An 8,505-nucleotide genomic window follows, 5' to 3' on the forward strand; every position below is an offset into this window, starting at 1 on the left:
CTCAGCGGGGAGTCTGCTTCTCCCTCTCCCTCTGCCCCCTCCCCCCCATTCATGCTCTCTCTAATAAATAAATAAAATATTTTTTTAAAAAAAAGAAAGATATAGATATATATCAGCAACAAATATCTTACTGTCATACAAAAAAGGAATTTTCAGTTTAAAAGCCTTTTAAGTTTTCACCAATTAATTTTCAGTAGTGTGAAACCCACAGGCCACACACTTACGTGTCAAAGAAATAAACATATATATGACTACATATACACACACATATGAATATAGATAATTTAATTTATAGCTTAATTTATAATTCTACATGGTAGCAGAAACCTGAACCTTTATCAAATAGTCCCTTTGAACTTTTCCCAGTAAATTTAAGTTTTTGCTTCTGTTTTTGTTTTTTCTGTCCCTACTCCAACCCCCAACTTGGTATAAATCCTAAACTTCATGTAAGTCTAATGGAATGTTGTGAAAATTGGGAGTAAGAACCTCATCCTTATAGTACATCTATCCATAGCTGGCATCTTCTCAGAAGGACCATTAAAAAATAGTTAACATTTATATAGCACTACACTAGGTGCTTTACATCTATTTCTATTTCTATATCTATATCTATATCATCTATATCTATCTATAGGTATATTTATATTTATCAGTCTTCATAACAGGCCTATGGAGTAAGTACTATTATCACTATCCATGTTTTACAAATAGGAAAACTGATGCACAGAGCAGTTAAAAATTGTTCAAGTTTATGCAGCAATTAAGAGACAAAGCTGGGTGTGAACACAACAGTGGCAATCTAGAACCTGAGGTTCAAATTCCTGTGCTCTGCAAGCTTCTCACTTCCTCTACTCCATGGACATAATCAACCCTCCACCTCAGCACAAGATGAGGCTTCCATGTTATATATGTAAACTTCTGTGCCACATTCCACAAGGACTTCCTCATCTCTGCCCATCCCAGAACTGTTCACTTTCCAGGACACAGCTGTGCCACACAGGGCAATACAAGGGAAATAAAATGATGTGACTGCACACTTCTAAGACCTATTGATCACAGGGGCTCTGGGCCTTATGTTCATCAGCCAAATAACTCCATTTAAACATCACTTCTGTATTCAAAACCACAGTTGGAGGAATTTCCTAAGTGTTAACAGTATCCCAAACAGGAAGCTGTGTGTTCTCTCATTCTGCCAGGGGTGCAGCAGCCAGAGTAATTTTTACTTCAAGAGGGCACTGGTCCATGGCTATCTTTCTTTTCTTACTACCTCTCTTATGCTCCTCCCAAATTCTTTATGGAGATTTACCAGGTGATAAAAACTCATTCTAACAATATTTATTTTTCTATGTCAGCAATTTAGGTCAGGACCTTAGCTTTTAATACTTAAAAGACCCCTTTTGTCAAGACTGTTGTGTCTTCCTTGAATTCATAAGTGTATTTTGAAATTTAGGACACAAGAACTGACTTTTTCAGTTTTTTTTTTTTCTTGTTATATCTTTCCTTTCTTGAGGCAGTAAACTTAAACTACTCTAACTCTCCTTGAAATGGGGAGAAGGGTCATGTGGGAGAAAAAATCAAATTAAAAACACATTGGTGAATACTTCAAATTATCTTTCCAAATAGACTTCAAAGCTCTAATTCTAAAGAATTTGAAAATTATCTCTATAGTTATCTCCAGACATCTTATATAAGAGCCACTTAGTGGTCTCTTCCTTTTAAAAGAGCTTCGGAGTCCTGGTACAAATCCTAAGAAACCTAAAGAATCATAACCTCTCCTCTGACTTTTAAGAGGTAGGAGGAAAAGTAAAAATACTTGAGATGAGCCAGAAGCCTGTGGTTCTGGTCTCAACTCTGCCAATGACTAGTTGTGCTGCCAAGGACTAATCACTCAAATTATACTTAGTTTGTGAATTACCCAACTAACATTTCTGGATCATCATCTATGGGATGGACACTTAAAATATGATACTTGCTTAGTTATCACAATTTTAGCACAGTCAGAAAGTTTAAATTGTCTAAGATCTTAGAGGAATTAATTGGCAAAATTGTGATCAAAGGAAGCTATGTATTATCCCAACGTAGTATTTCATGATATCTAAAGTCCCATCTAGGCCAAAATACTCCGTAATTCTAAGAGGGATTTGGCAGAAAAGGCACAAAGGTTTTGCTGGGATACTAAATGTCATATACATGTGTGTCTATATATATGTGTATATATTCTGTGATTTATTGAAAAATACTACTTTGGATTAAAAAAATGGATGCTTGCTAGCAAATACACTCTCCCAGAGGTCTTCTTTGCACTTCTTATTTTGATATAATACCTGTACATTATCATGTTTTTTAAAAAATTCTTACAATACACAAAGCTTACTAACCTCTCCACAATTTGTTAATCACGTTCATTTTCCTAGCAGTGGTTGTCATGGACTGAAAACAGTAGAATTTATCTCCAGCTATCTCCTCCAGGGCTAACATTCACATTAAGCAATGTGTAATGTTTTCTCACCATGAATGCTGTCAGGCTGACATCAACAGTGAAATATGTGAATTAATACTTATACAAGCTAACATGATTTTTGCATTATAAAAATGTCATTTTTAAAAAGGACAGTATACAATGATAAACAATGTGTGGGCCTGTGTTGGAAATCAAATAACATAAAGGCTTTTTTAGTTCCCTTGGAGAATATATTGATTAAGTGAACTATATTACATTTGCATTTACACTGAAATACTGGGTTGATTTACAAATGTTAATGAATTCTTTTCCAGAACTTCTGAATGATGACTTCTTGGCTAATTGATATTTGGAAAGGTGTAGCACATAATTTAATTTCCTTAAACGCAGAGTTTAGAGCTTTGGTAGTTTGCATCTGGGAACTGAGATTCTTTTTTATTTAAGTGATAGGGGTGAAAAGTTTAGTTGTGAGTTCTGTCAAAAATAACTCTTTTTAGATTCATGAATCCTCTACCTAGTGATTTATTTTTTCCAGGCCCATTTTCTTTTTTTCTTTTCTTTTTTTTTTTTAAAGCAAGAGTTTCTCATTTCTCTATTTTCAATGGTACAGTCTGAAAAATAATATTGAAAGGAATCTTTACTAGATTGGTCTAGAGCAATACTGGAGAACCCTAACAAAAGCCCATTCCTCTAACTATACATAAACTTTAAAGAAACACTAGGCATGATAACATCTTAAAGTTTACAAGAAATTTGTGTCCACATTGAAAAGAGATTAGGACAGCATAACAGCCCCTAATTTCACAAAAGCCTGATTTCCAGTCTCCTTTTAGGTTTCTTCCTTTGGTGCAGTGGTTCTCAAACTTGGCTGCACATGGGAATCACCTAGAGAGTTTTAAAAATATGAGTCCTATAACTAGAGATTCTGATATAATAGAGCATTGCCTGGGCACCTGGATCAATAAAAGCTCCCTCAGGTGATTCTAATGTGGAGCCAAGGTTGAGAATCACAGACTCTTTGTAAATTCTCAAGACACGCTCACTCATGTATTTGGGCTGCTGACCCTACCACACTTCCCAGCTGGCTGCCTCACTATCCTTTTGCTTTAGGTAATAAACCAGATGTTATTTTCAAGGCAGTAGTGCTCTGTTCTGAGTCTTGCACCTGATTTTCTGTTTGAGATATGGTTTAAGCATCATTGGTGCTTATGTCTACAGCATTGTTTTGCCCTGGACATCCCAATAGGCTCATAACCTGTCAGCTGCTGCTTATGCTTTACATGTGCTCCTGGTTTCTTTGCAGCCTCTATCCAGGCCAGAAGGTTGGTACCAGATCTCTTGGCAAGTCAGTAGAAAAGATTTGCTAGCTATTTTTTATCTCCTTATTTATCATATCAAGCACAAGCCTGGAGGACCCATCTCCTAGCATTCATTCATAGGGAAAAAAGGATATCTCCTCTCATTTAAGGCTTACACAGAGTCAGAAAGAAGGGTTTACTATAGTTAACAGCACTGGAGATAGAAACAGGAAACAAAGATAGTGCGATGGAAATGAATCTTCTAATTTTCTCTGGGTCTTTGAAACTCATTACTGGGGAGATTTGTTAAATAATGAGAATAATACTGAGAATAATACCTACTGAAAAGCAAAAAGTACTTCAATCCACCTCTGGATTCTGGGGGAAAAAAAAAAATTAACTCTTTACTAACCTGGCATATAGCGACTTGGAGGACTTGGCTAAATTGAAAAGAAGGAAAAATGAAAAGATGTGTGGCAAATAAACTTAGTTAAGCCACATTAAGTTCCTGGTTGACATGAACTCTGGAGACTGAAAAACTGGCTTTAGGACCTCCAAAGGACAGTGTGATGCCCTCACAGCAAAGGCTGGAGATGGGGAGCTGAGCCTGAGGTCATAGCTAGCAAGACCGAAGCGGAAACTACATCAACAGGAGAGAAATGCCCAGGACTTCCTAGTACCATTGCCTGAGCAATGTGAATAAACTATGAGTTCATCCACCATGGACTTCTGCAGAAGAGGCCAACACTGCTTACACAATAGACAGCTCAGACCCAAAGATCCGCATGAATGTCACTTTCCGTAACTATACTAAGAGAGCAAGTACCTGAACTTCTTCAGGAATACATTCAGATATCATCAAAGATCAAAGCATGAGAAGAGCTGAGTAATGTAATACAAGATAAACTGAAAGGATTGTTGAAATTGTGGGATTCTGAGTAAGTTTTCACAGGATTAGGTATTCTTTTACTTTTCAAATAGCAGCTATGTATGCACTCAGAAATATCTGACAGATTTTGTGTGTTTTTCTCTTTAAAAAAAAAACACATTATGTTTTCTCTACATAGAGTCATATTGTATCAAGATGGAGACATATTGGGGCACCTGGGTGGCCCTGTTGGTTGAGTGTCAGACTCTTGATTTCGGCTCAGGTTTACCTCAGGGTCATGAGATCCAGCCTGGAGTGAGCTCCATATTCAATGTGGAGTCTGCTGAAGACTCTCTCTCCTTCTCCCTCTTCCCCTCCCCTCCTTCTCTCTCTCTCTCTCCCTCTCTCTCTCTCTCTCAAATAAATAAATTTTTTTTAAAAAAAAAGATGGAGACGTATTGAGTAGAACCATTAAACAGAGGGACACATGGCAACAGTATCTGCCTTTACTGCCTGGATGTTACTCCTTATTTTCTCTCTCCTATAACTTCACCCTATCCTTTTCTATCAGCTCTTTCACAATAGATTTTAAACATGTACGAACATATCCCACCATTAAGCAAAATACGTAAGAAACCATTAAGCAAAATACATAAGAAAATAAAACATACAGCCTTCAACTCTACATATTTTCAGCTATTACTCTATTTCCAGCTGTATTAGCCCATACTTACTGTTTATACTAGATTTTCCACCATCACCCTAAAAATATTTTTGCGGGGGCCAGTGGGGGTGGGTCACGTGGAGCGTGCTGCCCGGAGTGGCGCTGTCGGCAGGGGGCCGCTGTGGCGGAGCTGCGGGCAGGGAGCCGGCCCGGGCTCTGGGTAAGCGAAGCACGGCGCAGTGCTGAGTCCACCACCCGCGGGAGCCATGGAAATCGGCACCGAGATCAGTTGAAGATCCGGAGGGCCATTAACGGGAAATTGCCAGAGCTTATGTTGATGAAGAATTTCCTGATTGCATTAGGGTGATGGAGGCCAACAAGAAAAGTCAGGAGCAAATGACAGAGGACCTGTCCCTGTTTCTAGGGAACACAATTCGATTCATCATATGTCTTCATGGTGTATTAAACTTTGCCCTGTTACAACTGACCCCTCCAGTCTAAAGTCATCTGATACCAACATATTTGATAATACCGTGTCTTCAAACAAGAGCAGTTTCAGCTGGGGAGATGAGAGAACACATGAAGCTGCAGTGCCACCCCCTTGAGATTGCTAGCACTGAACCTGAAAAAAAGAGATTCCAGAGTTTCTCCTAGTTCACAGGAGCAGAAAAACACAAATGTCAGACAGACTTATGATGATGGAGCTGCATCCTGATTAATGTCAACTGTGAAGGCTCTGAGGGAGACAGCACCCTCTGAAGATGTGATTGATACTAAGCCAGAACCAGATGATCTCATTGATGAAGACCTCAATTTTGTGCAGAATCCCTTATCTCGGAAAAAACCCTACAGTGACACTTACATATGGTTCTTCTCGCCCTTCTATTGAAATTTATCAACCACCTGCAGTCAAAATGCAGATAGTGGTGCTCATTTAAACAAGTTGCAATTTCAGCAGTAGCAAAACAATATTCGTGCAGCCAAGCAACCTGATATACAGAATAGCCAAGTATATGAAACAGGATGTTTCTGGGAAAGGGAAGTGCTTAACAGCCTAGAAGAGACTTCTACTCTCTTTTTCAGAAACAACTCAGAAAAAATGAGTATTGAGGAAGAAAACTTTCAGGAGAGGAAGTTGCCTGTGGTATGTTCAATTGTTAAAGTAAAAGACTTCCATCATGATGGAGAAGAGGAGGAGGAAGATGATGATTGTGGGTCTCATACAGGACGCATCTTCAGCAATGTGTCAGTGCCAGCAAAGCCTGAAAGGAGACCTTCACTTCCACCTTCTAAATAAGCTAACAAGAATCTAATTTTGAAGGCTATCTCTGAAGCTCAAGAATCTGTAACAAAAACAACTATTCTATAGTCTCACAGAAACGGACACTTCCAGTTGCTCCCAGAACTCGAACTTTTCAAGAATTGTTTGCAGAAATGGTCCAGGGTCAAAGCAGGACCCCCAGAATAAGTCCCCCCATTAAAGAAGAGGAAACAAGGGAGATAATATAGAAAAAAGCCAAGGAACTCAACAGAGGCAGTTGTTATTCCGACTGTAAATTGACCCAGTAATGGCAGAAACTCTGCAGATCAGTCAAGATTACTATGACATGGAATCCATGGTCCATGCAGACACAAGATCATTTATTCTGAAGAAGCCAAAGCTGTCTGTGGAAATAGTAGTGGCACCAAACCATGGGGATGAAGACTGCAGGTACCCTTTGAGTACTTTCAGGACACCTTATGCAGACAAGATCTTGTACCACCAGATAAACCTGCAAATCCTAAGTTTATAGTGTCACTGGATGTTCTCCCCAGCCCCCCAGGATACATGTCAGATCAAGAGGAGGACATGTGTTTTGAAGGAGTGAAGGCTGTAAGCCAATCTGCAGCCTCAAACAAGGGACTCAGAGGTCTCCTCCACCCACAGCACTTGTAGCTGATGAGCAGGCTGATCGATGAGCTAAATGGTAGCTTTGCAAATGCTGAGATGAGTGAACTGAGTGTGGTCCAGAAGCCAGAAAAACTTTTGGTGCATTGCAAGTACTGGCCTTCCTGTAAAAATGGAGATAAGTATACTTACCATCATCCTGTTTCACCTTGCAAAGCCTTCCCCAATTGTAAATTTGCTGAAATGTTTGTTCATTCATCCAAATGGTAAATATGATACAAAAATGTACTAAACGAGATTGTCCCTTCACTCATATGAGTGGAAGAATTCCAGCACTGTCTCCAAACCCAGCAATTGCAACACCAGTGCCACCTTCTCGCTTCTAGTAGTCAACGGTGCTGTTATTTCCCTGCTTGTAGGAAAATGGAATCTCCCTTCTGTCATTAAAACACTGCAGATGTAACACTCAGTGTACAAGACCTGACTACACACTTGATCATCCCACCATTACTGTGCCACCACAACATGCCTTGAAATGGATTCGACCTCATACCAGTGAATGACATTCAGCCGTACTTGGCAGAAGATTGTGGAGTGACCATCTACTGACGAAAGATACTCTGCAGAACTTGTCAAATCTTTGAAACTTAGAATATATTTTCATAATATTAAGTTTACTGCCTACCTGAAGTGTCTAATTTTTCAAGTTTGTAAGTTTATTAAGTGGTTTTAACATTGGGTGTTTTTTGTTGTTTGTTTTGACTATAAAAAGACCATTTAAGGAAAAGCTAAATTCTATTAAAACATTTCAGGCATGTTTGAAAAAAAAAATTGCCAAAACCTCTAATGATTGACTTATTCCTAAATCTGACTCCGCAGTCTTGTCTCATTTACCCTCTGCAACATGCTCTTTATTTTTTGCATTCTGTGATGTTGTTAGCTCCAGGTTCCTTCTGTCTCTCTGGCCAGTTTTATTTCCCTTTATTAAATTCTCTTCTTCAGCACTCCTTATAAATTCAGTGCTTCCAGGATTTCTAATTGATCCCATCCGTTTACATGGCTTGAACTATCTCAGGTATATTTTAATGACTCAAATTAATATCCTCAGCTTCATTCTAATTCCTGAATGCCAGAAATATTTATTCTAATAATGACTACTCATTCAAATAATGACTACCTTCACCACCCAAACTCAATGTACCTCAGAAAGAAATAATCTTCTGGGATGCAATATTTCCTTCTAAAAGTATTTGTGCCACTGCTATCTTCTTAGCTAGCCTTTAATTTGGAGTTATATCTTACTTATTTTTCTTAACAGCCTCCCCC

General features: G+C 38.7%; 1 pseudogene; it reads left to right on the forward strand.

Annotated features, from left to right (window-relative positions):
- The first annotated feature begins 5,557 nt into the window (after nt 1-5,557).
- On the forward strand, nt 5,558-7,742 carry LOC102740130 (zinc finger CCCH domain-containing protein 14 pseudogene; annotated as a pseudogene).
- Nucleotides 7,743-8,505: the final 763 nt, after the last annotated feature.

The sequence above is a fragment of the Leptonychotes weddellii genome, chromosome 12 (genome assembly GCF_054177405.1).
Source record: "Leptonychotes weddellii isolate Sample4059 chromosome 12, ASM5417740v2, whole genome shotgun sequence".
In the NCBI taxonomy this organism is placed as follows: domain Eukaryota; kingdom Metazoa; phylum Chordata; class Mammalia; order Carnivora; family Phocidae; genus Leptonychotes; species Leptonychotes weddellii.